Source organism: Macaca mulatta, chromosome 7 (assembly GCF_049350105.2).
Source record: "Macaca mulatta isolate MMU2019108-1 chromosome 7, T2T-MMU8v2.0, whole genome shotgun sequence".
In the NCBI taxonomy this organism is placed as follows: domain Eukaryota; kingdom Metazoa; phylum Chordata; class Mammalia; order Primates; family Cercopithecidae; genus Macaca; species Macaca mulatta.
The window spans coordinates 55,843,617-55,865,069 of NC_133412.1; the positions used below are offsets into that span (position 1 = coordinate 55,843,617).

Consider the following 21,453-nt stretch of genomic DNA (forward strand, 5'->3'; position numbering starts at 1 on the left):
GCTGTCTGCCATGAGTGGAAGCTCCCTGAGGCCCCCTCTCCTGATGCAGATGCCAGCACCATGCTTGTACAGCCTGCAGAACAATGACCCAAACATACTCCTTTTCTTTACAAATTACCCAGCCTCAGGTATTCCCCTAAAGTAACACACAAACGGACTAAGAGAGCTTGCACGGGGCCAGGAGTTTGGGGGTATGGTTAAAGAGAGACGAAGGTCCAGCTGAAAGCTAGGACCCAAAAGCCACCTGGGGGCTGAGGCTAGTAGTAGTAGAGGGGGTCAGGGAGGCCCAAGAGAACAGGTGTCACAGGTGGTGCCTGAAGCCCCACACTAGAGCTTCATGCCTTTGGGTGATCCAAGGTGTTTAGTTCTCCCAAGGCTTTTGCACCTGGGAGAGGCAACAACTAGGAATATTGGCAGTGGATGGTAGGGCTGTGGGGCTCTGCCCCATCCTTCACTAACACACTGTTTCTTGGCTCAAGTATTTTGCCCTCTCTGGTTCCTAGTCATCCCGTCTGCAACATGAAGTGTCCAGGCCTAAGGCTGGGGGACACCTGCATCAGGCGGGTGGAGAGGCCCCAGACAAGCTGCCTCTCCCCATGCCAAGCAGGAGTGTTGACCCTGTTACAGCACCTGCCATTCCCGAGGGATCATGTGCCTGGGGTATGGTATCACAGATGACCCCACCCTCCACCCCAGGGGCCTGGGGAGGAGGCTTTGCCTCCTTCAGTTAGTGTTCCCATTTAGAAAGCATCAACAGAACATAGGCCACATGCTCAGCACAACATGCCATGGCCTTCTTGCAGCCTCTCAATGAGACCGTGATGCAGGTATCAGTATTCTAATTCTCCAGGTGAAGAAACTGAGGCTCAGACCAAAGTGGCCAGAAAGAGTTGCAGACCGGCCCCATGAGGGTGGTTTGGTTCAGCACCCCAGACAGCTGCCTTCCTGACTACCTGGCTACTCCCAGTCCACCTGGGCTACACACACACACCAATGGCTAAGCTTGCTCTTCCCAATCCCTGATCCTATCTAAACTCCACCCAGCTTTTCACAGCAGCTCCAGCGGCATGGCTGTGTTCTGTGCCACACAGCACTGAGACTTCAACAATGCAGCTCGTGCTCCCTAATACTTCTGTCTTAAATCTCATTCTCCCAGCAGTCCTTGAGGCAGGCGACAGTCTCTTTCCTTCTTTCTTTAACAGAGTCCAGCCACACAGAGGGGACTGGGGAGAACCCACTGGCTTTGGAGCAGGCAGATGTGAATGAGAACTGAGCTGGGAACTACTGGGCACATTGCTTTGCCTCACTGAGCTTCAGATCCCCCAGCTGTGAAGCGAACTGCTCTGTCCATCTTGCAGGCTTGCAGATGAGCCAGGGCAAAGGGTTACTCCTTCCTCATGTCAGCAGGGGCCTCCTTCCAACTCTCCCTGAGTCTCTTCCTTCTGGAACTTCACTTAAATTCTGGACCACTTCCCCCATGAAATTTTCCAAATGACTCACAAATGGGGGGATTCTTGTTACTGAGAAATGTCAGGAAGGCCCAAGAGAACAGCTGGTACAGTGCCTGGAGTCCCACTCTTAGAACGTGATTGTTTCATGTCCTTGTGGGTTCTCAGTTCCTACAAGGGTTTTGAGCCAGGAGGAGGGAGCACCTAAGAATATTGGCAGTGGGAGGTGGGGTTCTGGGTCCCTCCATTACTAACACACTTTGTGTCTTGGAACAAGTGTCTTTCCCTCTCTGAACCTCATCTGCACCATGAGGTGTCCAGGCCTACGGCAGGAGGGTGGCACTCTTCCCACCGCTCCCTGGAAGCAAAGCAGGAAATGCTTGTGGCGTGATGTCAGGGATACTGGGAAGGACCCTCCAGAGCCCTAAAATCCAGGACCACAATGCTCAAAATGCCTCCACTGGGGCTGACACATTCCTTTAATCTCTAACAAAGAGAGAAGCCCAATCCTTGGGGTTGATGGGACCCTACAGACAGGCTCTGCCCGGTCCCCAGCTGCTGGGGACAAGACCTGCCTGCATGCCTCAGACTTTGCAGGAAGGTCTCCTTGACCATCCTCAGGCCTAGTTGGCCTTCCTAGGAAGTTTTGGCTTGAGGAAGGCTGAACTCACAGGCCCCAGTCTAGGCAGAAAGAGGAAGAAGATTCTATGGGGGACCCATAGGAAGAGAGCTCTGCCAAAGGTCCCTCTGCCCCAGGAAGGAATGCTGAGGGAGCCTGAAAAGGAAAAAAGAGACAAGGAGTTTGAGTCCGGGCTCTGCCACTTAACAAGCTGTGACCTCAGAAAGACACTTTATCTTTTTGAGTTCCAGTTTCCTAATCTTAAGATGGGGGCAATAATATCCACCATCAGTGGTCCACAGGGCGCCTCATGCACGGCAAGTTCTGAAGGATCTGCAGAAGCTATGACCATTCAAGCTTCTGCTCATCAAGGCTCAGAGAAGTGGCATCAGCCTTGAGCTGCTGACTAACAGGCCCCATGGGAGAGACAAGCAGAGAGCTCAGAGGGAGTGTGGATGAGGCAGGGCCTCCAATCTGCCTCTGAGGCTACACATAGAGCACTATGCTGAGCCCCAACCATGGCCACACATTGAGCCCCGATCCTGGTCACACACTGAACCCCAAGCCTGATCACAAACTGAACCCTGACCCTGGTCAGACTCTGAGTCCCAACTCTGGTCATACACTGAGCTCTGACCCTGGTCACACACTGAGCTCTGACCCTGGTCACACACTGAGTCCCAACTCTGGTCAGACACTGAGCCCCAACCCTGGTCAGACACTGAGCCCCAACTCCAGTCAGACGCTGAGCTCTGACCCTGGTCACACACTGAGTCCCAACTCCAGTCAGACGCTGAGCTCTGACCCTGGTCACACACTGAGCCCTGACCCTGGGCACACACTGAGTCCCAATTCTGGTCAGACACTGAGCCCCAACTCCAGTCAGACGCTGAGCTCTGACCCTGGTCACACACTGAGCCCTGATCCTGGGCACACACTGAGTTCTGACCCTGGTCACAGACTGAGTTCTGACCCTGGTCACACGCTGAGCCCTGACCCTGGTCAGACACTGGGCCCTGACCCTAGTCACACACCTTAACCCTTGACACACTAAGCAATGGTCACACAGTGAGCCTTAACACCAGTCATAGACTGTGTTCTGACCCTGGATACATACTTAGCTCTCACCATGGACACACTGAGCCCTGGTCCCACCCTGAACCCTGTCTCTGGCCCCATAATGTAAATCCTGACCCTGGTTGCACACAGCCCTGACAGTCACTAGCCACCATGCCCAGTTTGCACCAGAGACCAGTGTCATGGTCTAGGCCCTAGGGAAGGTGGCCAGGCTCCCATTTCCTTGTGGAGAATTTACTGGGTTAATCTTCTGTCATATGAGCTGGCTCATCCCTGACAGAGGTGCGGGGAGATGCCGCTACCCCATGACACACACACACACACACACACACACACACATACACACACACCAGTCCACTTCCAGCACCCTGGGCCTTGCTTTCCAGGCTCCCCGACCAGTTTTTTCCCTGACCACAACTCCACAACCCAAGCCCTGGAGATGCTCCTTGGCTCCCAGCTCAGAAGAGAGGAAGGTGAGACTGGAATGCTGAAGGGAAAGGGCGCTATGCTTCACTCATTCGCAGGGCTCACTGCCCAACGGGGGACACTGAGGTAACTGGGAGGTGCATGGTGGCCCCAGGGCTCCCGTCCTGGTCCAGGGCTCTTTCCACCCAGTCCTCTGGCTGCCTAGAGGTTTCCCTCCTCTCAGTGCCCACACCGCCCAGCTGGCAGAGGAGGGCCCCTGTGGTAGGGGCAGGCAAGTGCCAAGCACCCTCCCAAGACCAAGAAGGTGAGGTGGCAGGGGCTGGTAAAGCCTCGGGGAGTCACCCTGTCCTGGGCTCTGCCACCCTCGGAAAGCCCTGACTTGGAGCTAATTTTTTACTTCTTCTCAGGCTGACAATGGAATATTCTGGATCCTCTCAGGCACAATGGTGCCAAGGGGCTGAGCTGTCCCCACTCTTGCAGGGTGGCTGAGGCCTTCTGGGCTGCATGTCCTAGGGGAGAGTCAGCCACTGACTCCAGACATGGCCCCGGGTGAAGACCACCGTGGTCACACTGGAGGTGAGGGGCCCACTGATGCCTGAAATCCCAGCACTCATTCACCCTGTAGGGCAAAGCACTGCTCTTCTCAAACGCAAGCTGAGATGGGGCCAACCCCTCTGGGTCCCACCCTGGCTTGGAGTACTGCCAGCTGTGTGGCCCGGGGTGGGCTGCACTTTACCTTTCTGAGCTTTGGATCCCTTGTCTGTAAGATGGGGATAATCATATACAAATCCCATTGTTGTCACAGCTAAGATCCTGATATCCTTGCCATCTCCCCTTGATGTCCTACAAACACCTCATCATTCCTCGTCCCCAAACCTCTCCTTGTCCAGGGTTCCTTCCTTGGCAAACGTCTCCACCATCAACCCAGCTGCCCAAACTAGAAACCTTGCCTCCCTGTGATATCCCCACCCAACCCAGCACCTTTGTCCTGGGCCAGGCCCACCACGGCCTGCCAGACCCCCTGGAGTGGCCCACCTTACTCTTCTGTGTCCTTGTGTCCCTCTGCTCTTCACCCGGCAGCCAGGGCAGCACTGTTGAAGCCTAAGTTAGATTAGGTCCCTTCCCTGCTTAAAACCCTCCAGCAACTTCCTCTTTCTCTTAGACCAAAACCCACCCACCCTCCTCACTATTGGCCCCAGGCTCGGTTTGACCCAGCCCTGACCACCTACCCAACCCCACCTCCTCTGGTTCTCTTCCTGCTACCCCACAAGTTTCCTTCCAGCTCCTCGACACACCAAGGTTCTCCAGGACATGGAATGCTCTTCCTGTTCCTTGCACACAGCTCCTTCTTATCCATCTGATAATGGGATAAGATGCCTCCTCAGAGAAGCCCTCCCAGACTGCCCAGTCTCAGTGTGCCAGAAGCCCCCTAGCTGCATTCTCTATTGTTCTCTTGTTCCGCTCATTACAATTTGCAATTATACATCTACTTGCTTATTTACTTACTACTTGTCGCCACCCCGATCCCAAGACGAACTGTGAGCTTCACTCGGAAAGGGGCCGTGGCTGCCTTGCTCACTAGGCCATGCCTAGCCCCTAGCACAGAGCCTGGAACACAGCAGGTGCTCAAGAAGCAGGAATCCCTGCTGAGGAGCAGACCAGAGACTCCACCCTCTCTGCTTCCCCAGCCAGACCCAGAAGATATAGCCAGAGTTCCAGAGGAGGTGCTGGCAGGACAGACACATGGATAGGCATGGTTCTGCCTCCATGGGCAATGCCCATGGCTGTGGCAGTGCCAGGATGCCACACGGATTCCCTGCAGGGGACAGTACAGCTAGGGACTGAGCAGAGAAGGACCTGCAACTACTGAAACCATGCCAGCAGCTGGGTGTTCTTGAAGCAAATTGCCTCAGCAGGTGGCAGGCTGCAGGCAGAGATGCTGGAGGGGAACAGGATGTGCCATGTCTTCTGATGCTCCAGGAGAGAGAGAGAGAGAGAGAGAGAGAGAGAGAGAGAGACAGAGAGAGAGAGAGAGAAAGAGAAAGAGAGAGAGAGAGAGAGAAAGACAAGGGAGAAATGGTGGTGGGGGGAGGAGGAGGAGAAGGAGAAGTCCAAATGGAAGTGTGCTCCACCCCACATTATGCAGACAGGAGAAAGAAAAGGGCCTCCATGGTCAAGCTCCTCTGGAAAGTAGAAGCAATGTAGGTTCACTTCCTGCTACATGCCTAATGATGGGCACCTGACGCCTGTGGCCACAGACCCTGCTCACCATGACTCCTGAAGCACAAATGATCCCGACCATTCTGCAGATGAGAAAACAGCTCAAAATGGCCACATGGCTTGCCCAAGGGGGCACCACCAGCAAGAGATGGAGCTTAAAATCAGGTCAGCACTGGGGCACCAGGGATTTTAGCCAGACATCAAGAAAATCCCCTAAACAAGTCAGGGAGAAACCCTGATCCCAGGAAGGGCTAGGGTCTCCCAGAAGCTGGTGGGCAAAAGGACTGGACAAGTGGCTGAGGGCAGGAGGCTGAAACTATTAAATTCCAGAGTCCCACCCAGCTGTGACATCCTGCAACCACTTCGTAAGCTCCAGCAGCCTCCAGGAGGGTGAGCTCAGGAAGAGGCTGGGCAGTCCCTGAGAACCCCTGGGGGAGGCTCTGACCATCAGGATTTGCCAGGACGCCAGGCAGGAGCACAGGCACCAATCCAAGGTGGTTCTATTCTCTGTGGGAGGTCCTGACCTTCTAGGGCCACCAACGGAGATGTGGGTGACCACAAGTCCCAGAAGAAAAGGGGCTAGAAAGGACGAGATGAGGGAGAGAAGGAGCTCTCTCCTATGGCCAAACCAGCCAGCAGGGAACCCTGTCCCACAGTTTTGACAGGTATCAGGCACCAGCTTGCCCAGAATTTCTGTCTTGCACAAGGTAATTACAGTTCTTCCTGTGTAATGAGATGGTTTTTAAAGGCCATTCAAAAGAAATTTCCTATAATGAGGTGAAGGGGTTTATAGTGTTAGATATCAAGGAAGCTGGTAATTGGTGGGACCCAGGCTGAGTCCTGGAGTGAAGCGACGCGTTTCCACATCTAAAAGGCGAGAAGAGCAGGAGGGTGGATGGTGAGCCCTGGGAAGGAGGACAGAAACTTTACCGGCAGCCCGGTGTGCCCTGAAGAGCAGAGTGGGGCATCGGGAGGCTGGAACCCTGTTGGGGCAGAGGAAACTGATGGAGCTGGGGCTGGTCAGGAGTAGGGGAAAACCTACAGGGGTGAAGCCACAGGGTGGAAGTCTGGGCTCAGAAGGAAAACGAAGGTACCAGGTTGAATAGTGTCCCCCCAAATTCATGTCCATCTGGAACCTCAGAATGTGACCTTATTTGGAAATAGGGTCCTTGCAGAGGTAATCAGTTACAAGGAGGTCATACTGGAATAGGGTGGGTCCTGATCCAACGACTGATGTGCTTATGCAAGAGATCAGCTTGCCCAGGTGCAGTGGCTCACGCCTGTAATTCCAGCACTTTGGGACTTTGGGAGGCCAAGTCAGGCAGATCACCTGAGGTCAAGAGTTCGAGACCAGCCTGGCCAACAGGGTGAAACCCAGTCTCTAATACAAAAATTAGACAGACGTGGTGGTGGGCGCCTGGATCTCCAGCTACTCAGGAGATTAGTGGGTTCAAGGCAGAAGAATTGCTTGAACCCAGGAGGCGGAGGTTGCAACGAGCAGAGATCCTACCACTGCGCTCCGTAGACACACTTAGGGGAGGAGGCCATGTGAAGATGGAGGCAGAGGCTGGAGTGATGCATCTTCAAGCCAAGGAATGCCAGCAACACCAGGAGCTGGGAGAGGCCAGGAACATCCTCCCCTAGAGCCCTCAGAGAGAGTATGGCCCTGCGGGCACGTTGGTCTCAGACTTCCAGCCTCCAGAGCTGTGAGAGAGTAATTTCTATTGTTTTAAACCACCAGGTTTATAGTAATTTGTTACGGCAGCTCTAAGAAACTAGTACAATAATCGTTCTAACAACTGCAACTATCTGGCCATGGAAAATGGCCTCAAAATGGGGTGAGCCTCCCACCTGCAGAGGTGTGCGAGCAAAGCTGAAGCATGCTCAGTGCCCCCAGAACTCTGGACAGCTCCCAAGGCAGGTTCACAGTTCGTCTTCCATTTGACCTCACTGTATGCAGGGAGCCATACAGACAGGGTCATCATTCCCCTCCCACGGGTTTGGAAACTGAGGCCAAGAACCTGCTCAAGAGCACAAAGTGGCCAGAGTCAGGGACAGCGGCAGGCCTGGAATCCCGGCATCCTGACCGCCAGTTTCGGGCTGGTTCAGGCTCACTGACTCGGGTCCTCCTTTTGTGCCTTCTGTCTCTAGATTCAACTGTGGTTCAATGTCCTGGAAGGCAGAGAAAAACCCAGCTTCCCTGTACCTGGCTGTTCCAGACTGAAAGTGGCATCACTGCTGAAAGGCCTTTCCCAACTCTCTCCTGAAGCTTTCCAGTGGCGCTGCAGGCCCACTTCTCTGACGTGCCTGTCCTGATGGAGCCACAAGCTTCTCAGACATGACTTGGCTTATGGAGAAGCTACACTAGCTGGTAGGCCCTTGATGAGCACCTACTGTGTGCAAAGCCCTGGCACAGTGGAGGGTGGGGGTAAACACAGGGAAGGTGGGAGCCAACGTATCAGGGACTGAGTCCATCCATATCAGACCACCCAGTGAGACCTCACACTGTGTCCCCAGACCTAGTTTGGCTTCTCACTGGGCATCGCAGACCCTCATCAGGAGGATGGAGAGAGATAGTAAAAGGGTGGGTCTGAGGAGGGCACTGGGGAGTTGGAGCAGCGAAGAGGAGCCCCCCATGGAGGAGGAAGGGAGAAGAGAGGGTGGCCGAGGGAAGCTGCAGCTCCTCTGGTTTCTCCTGCTCCTTCCAGGCCTCTGGATTCCCAGGGGGGCGGGGGCCACCCTGGGCTGTCCCTCACCCCCACCCACACCTGGCATTCAGCTCCTCCCTCCCCGTGTCTGCCTGCATTGCTGGAGAACTTCAGGAAGGCCCTTCAGCTCTGACACCAAATGAAGCAGGAGCATGGCCAAGCTTGCCAGCCCAGGCGGCCCAGCTCTAAATGCTGGTTAATTGGCACTGAGTGGCAGAGGGACATGAGGAATGGGCTTTGAAGTCACCTGGTGGGACTTGTCCAGCAGGAACAATGGGCCACCCGGCTGGTAGAGAGTCTCGGCTCCTAATTAGGAACCACTTTGAACATGGAGGCATCAGATTAATGAGGTTTACAGCGCTCAGTTTCACGGTGTGGCAGGCTGCCTCTGTTCTCTGATCGCAGTTTGATGCCAAAACCTTGTTCTCTAAATCAAAGGTTCTCCAGAAACCCCGTTTTCTGACGCGCCTTGGATTTCTGCTGGGCGTCTCTGCCAGGGAGCTAAAAGCCTTCACCTCCACTCCTTCACTCTGCCATGGTGCTGGCTTTTGTTTCGCTGAAGACTTCACAGGGCTGGAACACCTCACACAGCCCACCTGGGAGGGAGGACAGGGTGGCCGGGGTAGCCCCATTCAGCAGAGTGTGCTTGCTCAAGGTCACACGGCAAGCTGGCCAACCGTGCCGGGCTGCCAGGCCCCCAGATTGCAGGGCCTCTCTGCTCTTGGCAGCTTTGAAGGTGCCAGGCCATGGAGGATCCACAGCGAGGCCAATTTCTCGCTGTTGGCATCTGTTCACAGGCCTCAGGGGCCTCTGGTTCACCATTCTTGGGAGAAGATTGAGACGTCTGCAGGAGGCAGCCCGCACGGCCTTGCTTTCCACCTCTTCTGCTCCAGCAGGGCGCCTTCTTCCCCAGCCCTCTCTGAGCCTTTGCTCACCCAGAGCCCTCTCCTCTTCCCCCCTCCAGAATCTCTCTTCTCTGATCCATTTCATTAAACTCGCACCACCCTTCAAAACCCAGCTCAACCCTTGCTCCTTCTTTGTCACCACAGTCCCTGGATCTTTCTCTTCTTCTCCAAGAACTTCAGTCCCAAATCCCTGTTTCCTTGAACAACTGCTTCTTGCCCTATGTTCCACTGTTTAACATTACTATATTTGCTTATTATTTTGTCCTGTCTCCCCTATGAGACTGTGGCTTAAAGAGAGGCATGGTGCCTGTGTCACCTCTGTGTCCCCGACAGTGAAGCCTGGCTGATAATGAAGATTCCATCCTCCTTTGGCACTCTGGGGGCCACAGGGAGAGTAGACACCTTCCTGCCCTGTTTCCCCAACTTCCAAGTGGGCCTGAGGTCTGCATCCTGCTTCCTTCATGAGGCTGCTGAATGAGTGTGGGAAAAGATGGCAGCCCTGGGGCAAAGACAGGGAGGCTGGGGAACACTGAGGCTTGGACAAGTCAATTCCTCTCTCTAAGCCTCAGGTTCCCTATCTGTAGACAGGGTTAACCCGAGGATTCACAGGATGCATGCATTAAAACGCAATCCTCACGTCTACCTTGGGAGTATGTACTGTCATTCTGCTCTATTTTACAAATGAAGAAAGGCCCAGAAAAGTTGGAGGAGGCAGTGCTGAAACCGAGGAAATACGTGGCTCTGGAATCCAGCCTCCACCACACCACTGACTTTCCAGCAGACCCTCTGCACGCTTCGGCAGAGCTTGTTCCTTCTGAAACGTGCTTACCCTCCCTGGGCCTCTGTTCTCCCCTCTGAGGGGCGGGCACACAGTGACATTCTGCAGATGATTTTTGCTCGGCCAGGGCAGGCTGATGTGCTCCCTGCTCCTTGAGGCTCTATCAGACCTCAGGTCCAAATTCCTCCCATCTACAGTGGTTCTGTCCCTGTGGGGCCTACGAGGTGGCTGTGCCTCCCCTACCTCTGCCTTAGAACTTCCTGGCCACTTCACTTCACCCACCCAGGGCTTCTGTCTGTCCTTCCCTGCACCTCAACCCTTGCATCCTTCTAGGTGACTTCCCCATGCTGGAGGTGCCCCAACCGCCTGCCTCCAGTCACCTTCAGCTGCCATTCCCTCCAGCCTCTATCCCAGGCCACACCCTGGCCCTGTCACCACCATGGCTCCTGGTCAAACCTCCCATTTGGCCCTCCAGCTCCTCTCTTTACAATCCTCTCACTGCACCAAGACCTTCACACTTCACCTTCCATCACTGCCCTTCTACCCTCACTGCCCTTGGTGAGCTTGAGTTCCATGGTCTATCAGCATAATTGATGCTCAAATACCTTGCCCCCCTCCCCCTGGGCAGTACTTTCATAAAACCCCAACCTGGATGAGCCCAACCATCTTGGCACTTATAGCTGGGAGGCCCAATACAGCTAGAGAAATGACCCCACCGTGAAGGCTGTGCCCTCTGTGAGCTTGAATCCTAAATCTCCGGCAATTCCCGCACTGTCTGGTAGTCCCAGCTCTAGCCACCAGCCAGCTCACCGCCCCACTCTCCAATCCCAGCTCTAGCCACCAGCCAGCTCACCGCCCCACTCTCCAACCTGGCAGTGGCCCCACCTCCACCCTCCTCCTGCCTCCCCTCCTCCATGTGACTCATTACTCTCCACTGAGACCTCACTTTGTTTTCACTGGGGAAGCAGAAGCCAGCAAATGTGAACCCCAGTCCTCTGCCCCTGCACATTCTAGGAGCCCACCAGCTTTGGCCTGCACCCGCCTTCCTGCCTGATGAGGGGTCTCACTGCTGTTAAAGGTTAATGGCTCCACTTGGACTCCGAACCCACCCCTCTCATCCCCAGGAATTCAGCTCCGTCCCATCATTATGTTATCTTTTAACATCACCTGTCTCTCCCTCTTTACTGGGTCTTTTCTTCTTCCCAGCAGCAAACAATTGTGTTCTGGTATCTGCCATCCTTTAAAAATCCCCTTCCTTCATTATGCTGAAGTTTTTTTTTTTTTTTTTTTTTTTTGAGGCAGAGTCTTACTCTGTCACCTAGGCTGGAGTGCAGTGGTATGATCTCGGCTCACTGCAACCTCCGCCTCCCTGGCTCAAGCAATTCTCCCACCTCAGCCTCCCAAGTAGCTGGGATTACAGGCGCCCACCACCATGCCCAGTTAATTGTATGTGTGTGTGTGTGTGTGTGTGTGTGTGTGTTTTGTAGAGATGGGGTTTCACCGTGTTGCCTGGGATGGTCTTGAACTCCTGAGCTTAAGTACTCTGCCTGCCTCAGCCTCCCACAGTGCTGGGATTACAAGCATGAGCCACTGTGCCCGGCTTATGCTGAGTTTTTAAAAAATTAATCTCAAAAGGTGATATACTGTATGATTCCATCTATGTAACACTCATGAAATAACAAAATTACAGAGGAGGACAAATTAGTAGCAGCCAAGCAGTAGGCGTGGGAGCAGGGTTGGGCGGGGAGGGGTGTGCTGGCACAGAGAGTCTTGTAGTGTGGCGCAGATCTACGTCTCCATTGTGGTGCCGGATACACACACAGGACTATATATAAACACACATACACACGAGTGCATGTATAACTGGTGAAATTAGAATCAGGTTTGTGGACTGTGCCAACGTCAGTGACCTGTCTCTGATATTGTCCTGGAGTTATGCGAGGCTGGGTAAAGGTGCACCCAGCATCATGCCCACAGCTGACTGACTTTGCCCTTCCTTTGGGAACCCTCTCCTGGCTTCTGGGATTCCACATCCTTCTGGCTTTCCTCGCACCCCCTAGATGTACCTTCTCAGCCTCCTGTGAAGGTTCCTTCTCCTCCCTCAACTCTGCACGGTGGTAACTCCAGGGTCCAGGACTTGGTCCTCTCTCCACCATCCACGTCACTTCCTGGGTGGTCCTTGCTTTGCCCAGGTCTCTAAACCCCATCTATAGTTGCTGGTTCCCACGTCTCCATCCCCTACACAGACCTCTCCCCGAGCTCCAGGCTTGTGACCACGACTGTCAATAGGACATCTCTGCAGAAGGAGGTGGTCAGAAACGAACTCCTGATTCTCCACCGCACCTCCACATCTCAGAGGATGACTGCAGCGGCTCAAGCCAGGACTCGAGGGTCCTTCTTGCCTTCTCCATGACCCTCTCCCTGTCCCCAGTTCTGCTGCCATGATGGGGTCTGCCACCCCCATCACCATGGCTACCATTTTGACCTAGGCCTCCATCACGTCTGCCTCACTCTCTTTCCCTACTTGGCCCTTCCTGCAGCAGCTGGAGAGATCTTTTCAAAACCTAAATCAGATTGTCATCACCCCTGCTTAACCCAAGCTTACTCACCGCCCCCTGCCCCTTGGAAAATATCCCACGGCCCCAGAGTGCCATGCAAATGCCCCTCATTTGGTCCTCTCTCCCCCTGCCACTGCCCTTGGCCACACAGCCTCCTCATCCCCCTCAGGGTCCTCCCACAGGTGCTCCCTCACCTGAGGGCCCTGTCACCCCGTCTTACCAGCTGTCCCTATTCATCCCATCACTGCACTATTAACATTCCCTGTTTGCCCCACTGGCACGAGGAGCATGCACAGCCAGCACCTGGAGCGTGGCAGGCACTCAGTAATGCCTGTGGAGTGAATGGGCGAGCTCTCCCTGCTCTCCTCCCTCCCAGAAGCATCCTCTCTCTCTTCCTCCCGCGATGAGGTTGGCTTGCTTGGGCACGGGGGAGGGTGCGCACGTCTCTACGCGCCCACACATTCCACTTTCCCCCAAACAATAACTGATACCCAGATGACTCGATGACACGATCATTTCCCCACGTCTTGGCTGGGAGCTGCTTCCAGTGGTAAAAGTTTGCTGTTTTATGGTCCTAAGAAGACATCAGCCATAATGTGCTAAAATTATCACCTAGTCGAGTCATCTGTTTAAATACTCTGGAAACCAAATACTCCAGGGCTGAGTGCTATTCCCAGTGGTCCTGGATGCCAATGGTGGGCCTGGTTGTCTGGAACACTGAGCTCCTGGGTCTGAGCCCACCCCAGCTTGGCCAGCCTACTCTGCAGGGTGACTGTGGTCACACGTGGGATGTGGCAATGCCACACTTCATGGCTGGCATGCTGCATGTACCCCATATGGGGTACTCGCCACCCCTTTCACACATCCATGGGGTGCTAGGAGGAAATGGGGCAGCCCTATCAGCGTGGGCCCAGCAGGCAGCCTCAGGGCCGGGCAGGGCACGGCGTGGGGGCCTAGGAGGGGTCTGAGGAGTCAGTCATTTATGACAACCAGATTTGGGCCCAGCCTGAATATCACTGTTGGAATGAGTGGAATTACATGCAATGTCATTAACTGTCCTGAGAGGTAGTAAGCTTCCCATCACCAGCGGTGTCCAAGCAGAGCAGGGCATTTTAGGAACAGAGTCTCCAGCCCTGTGATGCTGGGACTTGGGCCACAAGTAGAGTGGAGTTCCAGAGCCAAAAAGACACAAATTCAAATCCCACCTGTACTACTGACAGCTTGGGTAACCCCAGGCAAGTCACGTAACTACTCAGATGCAGTTTCCACAAAGAAATAATGGGAACAAGATGTCTGCATGCAGCAGGTGCCTACTAAACACTGGCCCAGCACCCCACACCCGCCCTGTGCTGGGGCCCGTATCATTTCCTACTTCCTCCTCATCAACTTAAATACCTCCAGCAGTGCCTTAGTAGTCTCCAAATATCCTTTCTGCTGTTCCCAACACGTGCCCAGGGCCACCCTCCTCTCCATTCATCTCAGGACAAGTGCTAGGACCACCTCCTCCAGGAAGCTGTCCCTGGCTGCTCTGAAGGGGGCTGGGCTACTCTCCACCGGCGCGCTGTGCACATCAGGTATTTGAGGCTGGTACAGCTCTGGTGTCTCATGGTCGGTTGGGGGAGGGAAACATACTGTGTGTGAGTGGATGTGTCCTGCAATAATGACAACGACAAATACTTAACGTGCATTTACTATGTGCCAGCCACTTCACAGGTGACCAGCTCATTCAACCTGCACAAGTTATGAGGGAGGCACTCTTCTTATCTCTATTTTATAGAAGGAGGAACTGAGCACGGGGAGGTTTGGTGACTTCTCCAAAGTCTCACAGCAATAAATGGCAAAGCCAGACTTGCAGCCAGGCAGTGTGGCCCCAGAGTCTCCATTCCTCTCAGCTTCCCAATACTACAGACACGGCTCCCCACTTTGGGCTCTTTTCTTTCTTCTTTTTCTTTCTTTTTTTTTTTTTGAGACAGGGTCTCACTCTGTCACCCAGGCTGGAGTGCAGTGATGTGATCACAGCTCACTGCAACCTCCACCTCCTGGGCTCAATCAATCCTCCCATCCCAGCCTCCCAAGTAGCTGGGACTACAGGTGTGCACTACCACACCCAGCTGGGCCCTCTCATTAGTTCTGCAGAGAGTCAAGAATTATCCTAGGTGTATGGCTATGTACACTGTGATTCTGGAGTCCAAGACACATGCAGGAATACACACACACGCACACGTACACACACATGTCTACAGAGCATCAATAACACAGACTCAGGCATACACAACATGAGTGAAGAGCCATCTACTACCAGTTCATCGCCTGAGTGTCTCTGTCTCCCAACTCTCCTCCTCCCAAGCCAAGGTGGGCAGGGAGCGAATGGTGGAGACTCAGGTACTGTCCACCTCCACTGCCAAGTCTGCCCTCTAGATGTCAACATTTCAAACCTCGGTCCACCCATGTGATAAGATCCGTTTGTAATGGTGGCAACCTTGAGGCTCAGAGAGGGTTGGACGCTCCCCTCAGCTCACACAGCAAATCAGGGCCCAGGGAGTTCCCAACAAAGGCTTCCCCACACCTTTCCAGGGTCACCTCCAGAATCTCAGATTCCAGCCATTTCCCTTATTCTCACCTGCTTTTAGTAGGATATAAATAAAAAGAGAAGAGAAAACAGTAAGATAAAGAAGGGAAATAGGAGAGAGGTGAGAGACCCAGGAGGAGAGGAGATGAGGAGAGGGGAAGCCTGAGCCATAGGGTGCTCGGCTCAGCACCCTGCTCCCCAGCGCCCCTCACCCACAGCTGCCACCCAGAGGAGTGCAGCGAGGTGGGGGTTAACTCTCTGCCGTGGAGCAGAAAATGAGGTTCCAGTTATTAGTTGATTTATTGCTCTGTCCTCAATCTGCGCTCAGGTCCTGGAAGGAAATGTTCCACTCGAAAGCATTAAGCGTCTTCAAAGAGCAGAGGCATTAAAAATTGAAATCATAAAATAGACACGTAAATACAGTGGAGGTGAGGGGGGGGCAACTCCCAGGCGGGCTGACGTGGGGGTGGCAGGCCCAGGTGCCAGCCAGCCTGTGGGGCCGCCACATGCATGTAGGAGCCAGCGTGTCTACCAAGGCGAGGGGTTATTCCTTCCCAGAACTGGTGCCCCCGCCCTGTTCACACTGCCCAAAAGCCCTCCACTGGCACACCACGTGTGAGGGGATCAGAACTGTTCCGCCTGTGAAAGCACGTTTCCCTCTTGGCAGAGGGTCAGAAGCTCAGCCCCGATAGTGGGGAAGGAATGGGAAGGAGAGACAGACAGGTAGGGAGGGCTCAGCCTGCTTCTACCCTATCCAGCACTAAGGAGGAAGACAGCCTCGGGAGCCTGGGGCAGGGCAGCCCCCACCAAGCCCAGGCCCAGGCTGTTCTGCACAGGAGGGAGCCTCAGCAGACAGCGTGCAGCGGAGGCCCTCAGCATGGCTCAGACCCCACTGCACACCTAGGGTGTGGCTCCACTATGGTGGGGAAGGGCCCGCCCCAGCCAGGCTGGACCTCGGAGGGGTCCAAGGAAGGTCTGAGAGGACAAGGAGGGCCCCTGCTCCATCCACAGCTCATCTGGGCAGTGGAGTCATGAGGCAGGTGATACAGCCCCTGCTCCCTCTGCACATGCAGAACTTTCCCAGGGCTGGAGGCCCAGGGAGCTGGGAGCAGGGCCGAGGCCTGCCTGGAAGCTGGTGCCCAAGAGGATGCTCATCAGCAGCTACAGAGATGGCACCATCCCCCACGGGAGCAGGGCTCTCAGGCCGGGCCTGAGCTTACATCCCTGACTCGTTATCACCCACCTAGGGAGCCACCTTCTTCAGGGCCCACAGAAGGGCCTCGCCACAGCCCTCAGCTTCACACACAGACCTATGCAGGAAGACACGTATGTGTGAACACACAGGGACAGAGCTGGAGAAGTGCAGCACCCCAGATACACGGGTTTAACAGCCACACGTACGAATGCACATGCTCATGCATACCACGCCCATCCCATGTATACAGAGGAGCATGTCCACACATGGCTGTGCATGTGACATGCACACAGCACCCACATGTATACACACACGTGTCAACATGCACACCTGGACAAGCTCTCACACACATACGTCCATGTGTGTATGTGTGTACAGGCCCACCCACGTATGTATTGCGTGCCTACACATGTACAGGGCACATATCCACACACATTTGCATGGCGCTTGTCCACACACACGTCCACGAGCAAGCCTCTGGACCCCCATATCAGACCCCAGAGATGCATGCCAGGAGCCAGCCTGCAGTCTTCTCATGGGAAAGGGGAAGGAATCTAGGGACTGATTAGCATCACTGCCTCTGGCAGTACAGACCCCTTAGCCGCACCTGTGTGGCCTTGGTCACCCTCACAACCCCCTGGGGTCAGGATGCCTGGTTTCTGTGCCTGCCCCAGCCCCTGCTTCTCAGCTGTGTGACCCTGGCCAGAACCCCTGACCCTCTTGGTCCACGTACTCTGTGGGCTACCAGGGCCTCCCTGACTGCCACAGCCTCTTCCTCAACCAGGTGGTAGGGCTGAGAAGAAGCCCCTAACCTTATTTCCTCATTTCTAGCAGCAAGAGAGGCTGGGGTTGGGCTGGGGTGGAGGGAACTGGGGAAACTGACAAGGCCCCAGTCTGTGTCTGGCAAAGTTTTCTGCCAAAGTCCTCCGCAAATGAGGAGCTTGTCCAGGCAGGGCAGAGGCTCCAGAGAGAACTGGGGCCTCTGGGAGAGGTGGGCAGTCAGCTCTCCCTCCCAGGGGCACTTCCTGGGATGTCCTCCTCACTGCCTCCTCGAGAGTGAGGCCAGCTTTGCCTAAGCCCCTCTGGGCAGTGACAGTACTGAGCCGCTCTCCAGGCCTAGAGTGGCTGGGTGGTGGAGTGGGGAAGCCCACAAAGTCTCCTGCCAGCACCAGCACCACGACACTTCTACTCGGGGCTTCTGGGACCCCATCTCCTTTCCGTCCCTTTAGGAGAAGGGATGGTGGTCAACTGAGCGCCCCTTGTCCATGTAAGATCAACCCCCACCTCCACCCTCACAGGCAGACCAGAGTGACACATGCCAGGAAACACAAATGCCTCCCAGGTCAGGCTGGCATGGAGATGAGGATGGGGAGGCCATGGGAGACACACAGGGGCAGCCACCACGCAGCACTCGGCTCCCACCGGCATATGCTTGCTGGGCCTCTGACTTTTCAAGAGACTCCAGAAGCCAGATTTTGATGAGAAACCTCCCAATCTTCCAACAATCTGTGGGCTGAGGTTTTTGCCACACTCTGTGGCTAGAACACACACACACATGCTCTCATACATACGTGTACCCACATTGATGCACATATATACAATCTCATTCACACACTCACACAGGTAAACACATACACACTCACATTCACAAACACACATGCACACTCACACGCTTTCATACACATATATGCACTCACACACACGCAGACTGGCACTTATACACACGTGCACACATACACATTCTCACACATACACACACACACACACAACTATGAGACAGATTCTGCCTCTGAGCCGTCACTTGTGACTTCTAACTTAGGCAAAGAGAGAAACTGAGGCTGGGGACAGTGAAGCTGTGCTCAAAGCTCTTGTTCCCTTCTACTCAGCTTCCCTGGCAGTGAAGCCCCTTCTTCAGCACCCCTCCCGCCGACCTGCCTCCACCTCTCATAGCACACACACCACCACCCCCTCGGCTTCACTAAGGACCCCTGCTCCTACCACCAGTCCCACCCCACCCCTCCACTCCAGTACCGATCCTGGCCCTGGCACCTCAGTCCCCCACATGAAATTTTTCTTAATTGGGAGCTCATTAATTATCTCCATGCTTTCCAGAGGAAATAAACAGCAATTAGAGGAATGAGTGGCATTTTTATTCTGCAGCAGACTCAGCTGAGCGGCGCCCCGGCTTGTCCCTGCCCCAGTGGCCAGTCCCGCTGCCTGCTAGGTCCACATGCCTGCCCCTCTGCCTGCATCCATCCCCGCGTGTGTGAGCGCAGTGCCTGCCACCAGGCCACCCGGCAGCAGGTCGCCTCTTGGAATCTGCGTGAAAAACCATAAATTGTTGAGAAAGGGCCTCCTTCCCCATGCAACAGAAGGTTAGAGTGTTTAAAGAGAGCAGTGGAACTGTTTTTATTAATCAGAACTGCTATAAAGAAAGCATTTTAATTAACATAATTATCCCGATTGAGAAAAGCAGTCCTTACCCCATAGATACTTTTCAGACTAAAGATGCAAGCTGTCACAATCAGTCATAATTAAGTCAAGCAAGCTATTTTTTTTTTCTTGAGCTCCCTTCCCCTCTCGGGCACCCGCTCCTCCTTGGGTTAGATCTCAGAGTAGAGACCAGGCAGACGTGACAAACTCCTCATGCTCCTGCGCTCACACCCCAGCTGCCTCTTCAGCTGCCTTCCAAAGAGAGAAGGCCCCAGGCCTGGGGCCCAGCACCAGGACCCCCTCCCACAGCTGGCTCAGCAAAGCCTCCCTGCCTCCCTCATCCCTCCACCCACAGCCGAAGGACTGTCCCTCCCAGACACCTTCCGGGACTCTCCTGGGTCACCAGGCCTGGAGGGGATGCAGGGGAACAACGGAGAGCCAGAGGGCAGCCTGACCAATACCCCGGTCTGAGTCGCTGCCCCTCCCGCCTCGATGCTCACATTCACCCCTACCCACTCCCCAGTCCACTCCTGACACAAAGCCAAGGTCATTTCCCCCTGTGACAGCCAGAAATCTGTCCATACCACAAATCCAAGTGTTTAACCCTCCCACCCCAGTCACCCCCCTTCATGGCCCTCGTGAGACCTAGCCCTAGCCCCCTCCAGCCACACCTCCCCAGGCTCACTCCACTCTAGCCACACTGGCCTTTCAGAATCCCCTGGAGCCTCTTGCCACAGGGCCTTGGTATGTGCTCTTCCCTTTGCCTGCTGCCCCCCTTCCCCCAGCCACAGCCACCCACCCTCTCAGCTCACAGATTCATCCTGCAGTGCTTAGCCCTGGTGTCACCTCCTCCCAAAGCCCTTCCCTGCCTCCCCGACCTGGTGGGTCTCCTCTTAAACCCTCTGACAGCACCCCACATCTGCCCCTTGCTGGTAGATACACCGCAGCTACACGACATTGTTGGCATTCTTTATTTGTCATCTCCGTTCAACTAGAGAAGCTCCATGAAGCACCCGGTTTGATTGACGGCATTTTTTATTTGTTTACTGTTGTATCCCCAGTGCCTACCACAGTGCTTGGCTCCTGGTCCAGGCCTGCTCTAGGTCTCAGAAATTCTGTTTTGAGGTGGGATGAGCAGGGTTAGAGGAAGAAGCACCTCCTGCATAGTTTTGGCCTTGGGGATCAGGCTGGGGTCCCCAAGATCAGGATGTGTGACCTCATAACTTCATCCTCCCACCCCAGGCCTCAGCTTCTCCATCTGAAATGGGCAGCCAGGAGCAGGTAACTTCCCCTGCCCCCTACTTATGCCCCCACCCACCCCAACCACTAACATGACCCCCCAAAGCAGAATGTCCCTCCCCCTGCTGCAGAGCTGGAAATGCTGGCAAATCCACCTGCTCACCAAGTACCTGCACCTTCTGAGGCCGCCCGGTGGGGGTGAGGCCGGGTGCCTGCTGCTCCCGCCCCTCTCTGCACCTGCAGGGTGACACGTGCGTAGGTGACACCACGGACGTATTTCACCCCGACATGCTGCAGTTTCCGCCCTGAAAAGGTGCTTAGTTTTTAGTACATCTTAAATAGGAGCCTGCAAAGTGTGTTGTCAGCGCTTTTTAAATGGCTTGTTAATGCCCCCGTAAAGCTCAGCACGCCGGCCAGGGAAGACAGCTCACTCCTGGCCCCAGTGTGGCCTGCACACCCTCGCAGCCCGTCTCTGAGCACACAACCTGGCTGAGCCTCTGGGCTGGACTCTGGGTTTATCAGGAGGCCCAGGAACTAGACTGTCCCCCAACAAAAATATGCCAGGAGCTCCTTGCCCTAGGGCCACAGGGAGTGGCAACCCTTTGGGGATGGCAGGAGGCAAGCTGGGGCCCTGCCTGGCCGAGGAAAGAGGAATGAGCATTGGCTTTAGAGTCAAGTGGCCCAGGTTCAAATCCCTGCTCGGCCACTTACAAGCTACATGAACTCAGGCCAGTGACCAATCCTCTCTAGGCCTCAAGTTTCCTCATCTATAAAATGGTGATGCTAACTCCTACCTCAAGGCAATTTTTAAGAGTGATTCAGGAAGTGGATACCGTGCCAGGTAACATTTAATTTTTAAGGTGTGGTAATGGTATCACGGTTCTGTCTTTTAAAGGGTCCTCATCTTTTAGAGATATGCACTGAAATATTTCTGGAAAAAATTATACAACATCAAAATAACCTGGTGGTGGTGGAGAGTGTGGGGGTGTAGAGGAAACAGGGCTGGTCATAAGTTGGTGCTGGTTGACAGAGCATGGAATTTGAGAACCATCACACGGGCACCCGATGGATGCTCAGTGACCCAGGGGTGCACTCTTCAGTCCCTCACGCAGGGCTATGGGCAGCAGCAGGGCTATGGAAAGCACCAGCACGGCGCTCCGGGGCTGGGCCTTCACAGCGCCCCTGGAGGCTCCTACAGTCCACAGAAAGGAGACACACAAGTCAGGGGCCCTCAGGACCAGCAGACCTGGGAGCCTCGAGTCAGGCAGCCCATCTCAG

At 54.7% G+C, this 21,453-nt stretch overlaps 1 protein-coding gene across 16 annotated transcripts in view; it reads right to left on the bottom strand.

The window, feature by feature from the left end:
- The window catches only part of LINGO1 (leucine rich repeat and Ig domain containing 1), a 205,899-nt gene that overhangs the window by 87,720 nt on the left and 96,726 nt on the right, over positions 1–21,453 (bottom strand). The window contains exon 1 of one of the 16 annotated variants that reach the window (XM_077940043.1): positions 18,987–19,120. The exons of 14 other annotated variants lie outside the window; for them this stretch is intronic. The gene's annotated coding sequence lies outside the window, so the exon portion shown is untranslated. Of the gene's footprint in view, positions 1–5,839; positions 5,954–18,986; positions 19,121–21,453 lie in introns of those variants that run through there. One more of the 16 variants, XM_077940045.1, reaches the window with a different exon arrangement.